Below are 6,000 nucleotides of genomic sequence, written 5' to 3' on the forward strand. Positions count from 1 at the left end.
TATAGCACATTCAGCCAATTACGGTAGTTTACTACAGTATACTACACATTTATTATAGAATACTACACCATAAACTCACTGTACATCTTAAAGAAAGACGTAAGTCAATACAACTTAAATACTACAGAAATTTGGAGTAATCTAATCTAAAAAAAATCAAATTAAGACAGTAACTCAGTCATTTTGAGTAAGATTGCTTTTTCAGCATATTTTGAGGTAAGGTAACTTTAGTTAATGTATTATATTCACTATTTTTATTTAACTTGACTTTACATGCAAATACAAACAGGTCAATAGTGGGTTGTTTTTAAAGACTGTTGAAAATTTAGTGTGGCTTAATGTGACAGACAGCTTAAATACTTACATTTAAATGATTTGGACTTTTGTGCTTTTTTCATAAGTTTATTTCGATGAAATAAATGATCATCAGATGGGAACTTTGAGTTGAATAGACTTATTGCAGTTCAGTTTAGACTCTCAGCTTTACTTGATAAATGTTAAGTCAATGCAACCTTCTTGAGTTAAATTCACATCATTCCTATTGGGTCTTAGTACCTTATATTTACATATTGGGTGTGTCTCTTCACCAGTCTGTGTGTTGTCATTCTGCCCAGCCTACCTTCCCTTGTGTCAACTAGATTTATAAAATTTTGTGACTCGTGTCAATCAGTACCAATCAAAAATCAGTGTTGAGAGAGCTGAGTTACTAAGTTCCTCTCTGCTGAGTGTAGTTCTCTGGACCAGACTGTCAGCGTTTGGCGAGGTGGTCTGTAGTGACATTAAGGTGGAGAAGACTTTGTTACAAATGTCTATGATCATAACTCTGCAATACAATATGAATTTGTCAAAATGATAGCCTAGTGGTGAATTTAATTTACTATTACTTAATTATTTTGAGTTAGAACAGCTTAAACAAGAGTCCCCAATACTCAGTCATTTTAATATCAACAAAACAAATAGAATTAGTTAATTAAGTGTAAATGAGTTATTGAACTTAAAACATTTGAGGTGATCAGTTTCCTCAAATCATTTGAGTTGACTCAACTCATCAGGTTTTACAGTGTAAGAAACAAATATTAAAGCAGGTGAAATTATTATGGATTTTTACAGAAGTATTATATCAGTACTGTAGAACTATCAGCAATACAGTTTCTTAATTATAAGTTGAAAATTTGTTTGGAATCATGACCAACATGTTGAACATTAGCAATAAATAAATAATGACAGCAATAATAAATTGCCTGAAGAATAAAAGCTGCGCCTTATCATTGTGAGAATGCACCACAGCTCCTGTAATCAACAGGAACAGATGTATGCATGTGCAATGAACGGGACAACAAAAGGGACCATTAGTGCTGCGTCCGCTCGCCCTCCCGGTTTTCCATCCTGCCATCTGAGATTGTGAGAGATCTCTAACAATAAATATTTACACAGGCTGTGGGGAGAGCAGGAACAGCCCCCGTTTATCAGCGAACGCCCCGAAAGCTTTGTCAGGAGAATGCACACACGTGCTGTCTGGTCATCCTCAAACCCAGCACAGAAACGAGGTCTTCTGAGAGATAAACATAACACAAGAGGAAGGATGAACGACTACGGAGCGGATGGCTTTATTCAAATGAATGACCTGGTAAAACAAAAAAAACCCAATTTACATAAATTTCCCAAACAAGTAATAAACAAGCCAAAATTCAGTCAATGCGCCTTGGCTGAAAGGGCCTTCAACACAAAATTGAGATTTTTTTAGTTTTAGGTTTAGACCTGATATTTATTTAGTTAAATCTGCACTGTGTTTAAACTGAAAGGTGAAGCATTACTGCGTTAGGAGAAAATAAAACAGCTAAAATATGATGTCTGTGCGCCCTGTAAAGCCTGAAATAAGTCAGGGGCGTCGGGTCAGGAGTTTTACACACCACGTCGTACACCTTTATGTATTAACGTCACATGCACAGGCTCAAAAAAGAAGGTCCAGCTCGATGTTTAGGTCTTAAATGCAAAATCAACATTATACAGATGGAGATATGATGATAATAGTAGAGAATTCACTCACATCCTCGGAAAAACGTGTCCTGTTCGTGCAATTGCACATTTCCACCAGAGAGGTCTCCAAATCCCCAAAGCTTACATAGAGTAGCTTCAAACAACAAAATTACCATAACTTGTCTGGTGAAGCCATGGGTTTCAGGCTAAGCCTCGAAAATGTTAATTTTATTGATCACTGCCAAGGAACTTTGATCTTTTGTGCATAGTTCAGTCATAGTTCAGTCATGGTTATAATGGACTAGTCCATGCTGTTACATGAAGACACAACCTCCTAAAGACAGACTGGCATGAACAAGGGCATTAAGAGATAGCCTGCATTATAAAGAGGTGCTGAGAATGAAAATCAAATAGCAGATAAATGCAAAAAAAAAAGAAAAGAGGAGGAAAGCAAAGGTTTGTGGCTACAGTCTCAAAGCTAACTTTTTTTCCAGTCAGAACAGGGAGCTGCACTGGCTAGCAGACTGTATATAAAGTGAGCATTATTGTTAGTATAGATAGCTCCAGTGCTGCACAGGACCCCTCAAAACCCCTTAAAACCCCCCAACTTTACTATGTAACAAAGGATCTCTCCAAATTGGCTTGTTTCAAGCATTATTTCCTAAAACATGCAAAATCATCTGCCACCATAGTGAGAACATTTCAATTTCCAAAGTTAATTCTGTAAAAAATGTCTAGAAATAAGTTAAATCATCTTGGAATATTCTTCCAACAATCTCAAATCTCATCTACTGACTTGATTAAAGATGATTTCACCTGCTAAGATATAGTTTTTTGCAGAGTAGATGGCAGCTCAGAGCCTGAACTAAGCCCAGAGCTGCAGAATCAGTAAACCTGCCCCTGGATGTAGGTCTGGGTTCATGAGAATTTCCGGTTCGCAGATCATGTCTAGATGTATCTGTACAATGTCCTGTCTCGATCTCTCCACCATGCATGCTAACCCTCTAAAAAATAAACCCATAAAGGAGAGTTTAAGATGGACTGCTGCCTCCATGTAGCCTCCAACACAATCGGCCTTGTTCTCAGTTTTACAGAAAAAAGTTTGACCTTTTCACACAGCGGCTGTTGGACCTTGACACCTGAGACAGTGCAGTTCAGGATGCACCAGTTAATTCTGGGTTCCACAGCGAATGCTACAGCCAATTCACAAGTAAGGCAAATGACCCCCTGGCCCCATCCCCACCTCTCCGACATGCCACTGCTTGTAGCTCCAGCACAAAACAAAAGAAGTGCACTTTAGACACCAAACATACCTTAGCTGACTGACTTCATTGGGGAAAGGGGTACAACTGACTTTTTACTAAACAAATCCTTTAAAGTCGTATCTCCAGAAAAAAGCTGAAGCCAACTGTTACCATTCATTTGGCTGTAACTGTTGACTGGAGTTACTGGAATAGCCCTGTTGCTATTAATGCTTTGCATAGCGTATAAAAACACTAAAATGGACTGAATGGACTCACTGTATGTCAGGAAGGAGGAAGAGGATTACCCGGCTGCTGAGAGCTGACAGCAACATCCGTGCATCGATGATAGAAATCCTAGAAATTAGGGCTACACGATTATGGTAAAAATCATGAACTGAACTTTCAAAAAAAAGCTTTTTACCAGTGGATTTCCTTGAACTTACAATACAGTATATCTAAAAAAACAAATAAAAAAAAAGAAAAGGTGCGCTGGATTCGTAACACAACACAAAACAAGAACATCATTGTGAAAAGAATGCGGAACAAACTTGTTTATTCTTGATTATCTTATTTTCATAATCTTTGGCCAAAATCATAACTGAAAATAAATTATGATTAGTCACTGAATAATCACAGACCATAGAAGCCATGGAGGCCCAGAGTCCAGCGTAGATTGATAAAAATAAGGCTTTTCTTTTAACAGATTCTTTAGTCCCCCTGGCATCAAAACTTGCAAGCTTTACAGCTTAATCCCTTAACATGCCAGGCTTATTACATACTAAGGCTTATTATTCAGTAATTACAGGGACTTCAATGCAAACTGGGTGAGCTATCCTTAGGTTATAGAAGTGTGTAATAACACACACCCCTCAAAAAAAGTAGAATCTGGCCATTTCCACCCCTGCCGACCCCTGTCTAGAACCAAACATCCAAGCCAAGAACCATCTAAGGGCCTTTATTTAAGAATGTTTCGAAAAAGTAACAACCGACTGGCCAGACAGTGCAAAGACACCAGCCTCCAGCTAGTCTCTGTTTGTTTTATCTCAACCTGAAAGCTCCCCTCTCTGGAAATGCCTGCAGAGACACTAGAAAGACTGAAAAGACTCTGTAAGACATCAGCCTGACCTACTGTGACTCCCACTCCCAATCCCACAGAGGAGGCACCCAGGAGTACAGCCACACCTCCAGCAAGCCTCCCTTACAACTCCAGCAAACTAGGATCAGCCACACGAACCTGACAAACCTGCAGCCCCACCTCTAGCTGATGTGCTCCATACGAATGAGCTCCCCTCTATCAGCATCCAAACATGGTCAGTTCATAAATAACTGTTCACGTGTGCCGCTGCTTGACTGCAAGTCGCGAAACAAAGTCAAATAGTTGGAACAACTGGAATTCAGTTACCCAAGCTGTAGTTTAAAGGGCTGCTATCATGGAAAATCACATTTTTTAAAAAATAAAACAGCTTTATTTGGTGTGTAAACACTGTTAAAGTTTCAAATCACTCATTCCCCAGTCCATACATCCATATAGGAAGCTCCACTTTGAATTCACTGTTTTTGTGACGTCACAAAAACAACTCAAACAAATATTCACCTCTTCAGCCTACAGCCGTTGAGCCCCGCCCACTCAGGCTGAAGTTATAAGGAGTGTTTTAGCCCAGGCTGCTTTTTGAATGAGGCACGTACAAGGCTGGCCAATCAGAACAGAGCTCATTTACATACAGCAGTCTTACATGCACAGCTTGTTTCATTCTGAGGGTTAAGAGAAGCTGGAAGATGGTAATGTAAAAATGAATTATTAGTGTTTGTGGTTCAAAATAAACTCACACACACACACACACACACACACACACTACAAGAGGGATAGGGTCCTTTAAATGTGCAGCAGGTCACTTGTGACCAGTCAGACTGCAGCATCAACTCTGCAGAAATGCAAACATTTCCTAAGTGAGAACTTGAGCAACAACACAAAGTGAGAATGAAATGACAGAAACAGGGTAAATTTCGCAACGTACCTCGATCCGCGAAGCAACAGTGACGCTGAACCTGCGATCCACCACTTTCCTCGCCCACCCGGTAACGTCCTCGTCTGTCTGTGGTCACCCGAAAGTGTTTAGCTTGCATCCCTGTCCTAAAATATCAATCCGCGCACAAACCACAAAAAAGAAACAGATCAGGTGAAGACATCGTGTTTTCCGGCGACAGACGTCTACTTCCCTGCTCTGCTCTGCTCTGCTCTGCGCAGCGCTGCTCCGACTTCCCCTCAGACAGAGTTGTTAAACTGGTCCAGCGTTGTTGTTCCTCTCCCACCCGTATTCCGGAAGGCCACGCCCCCTCTGCTTCTATTGACTGATAGCAGAGGTGGGAGTGGGAGTTCGAGTGAATTGAAGACTGTAAGGCTGGGGTGGTCAACTCAACCACTGAAGGGGCCGCATAAAAAACCTCTACAAATCTGTGGGTCAGAGAACGTCTGAGTCCTTATTTGACTGTTTAGTACCGTTTATCTATAACCTGAGCAAAACACCAGCATCAAAATAAAAGGCCGTTGTAGTGAACCTTGAAATATTACAGAATGAATACTTGAAATGTTCAAAAATAAAATACGTAAAAATATAATAAATATATAAATAGGCTACAGTACATGCACATTACAATAGACTACATTACGCACATTATAGTGCAGTGCATGCTGGGGATTGTAGTGCAGCACGTCATGAAATGGGCTAATATTATTAGATAATCACAATAATTTCGAGGGACCAGATAGGATTATACTACG

General features: G+C 39.9%; 1 protein-coding gene across 1 annotated transcript in view; it reads right to left on the minus strand.

The window, feature by feature from the left end:
* The window catches only part of LOC118797159 (death-associated protein kinase 2-like), a 37,711-nt gene extending 32,198 nt beyond the window's left edge, over window positions 1–5,513 (minus strand). The window contains exon 1 of the mRNA XM_036556412.1: window positions 5,237–5,513. The gene's annotated coding sequence lies outside the window, so the exon portion shown is untranslated. The remainder of the gene's footprint in view (window positions 1–5,236) is intronic.
* Window positions 5,514–6,000: the final 487 nt, after the last annotated feature.

Source organism: Colossoma macropomum, unplaced genomic scaffold, assembly GCF_904425465.1.
Source record: "Colossoma macropomum unplaced genomic scaffold, Colossoma_macropomum, whole genome shotgun sequence".
Lineage (NCBI taxonomy): Eukaryota > Metazoa > Chordata > Actinopteri > Characiformes > Serrasalmidae > Colossoma > Colossoma macropomum.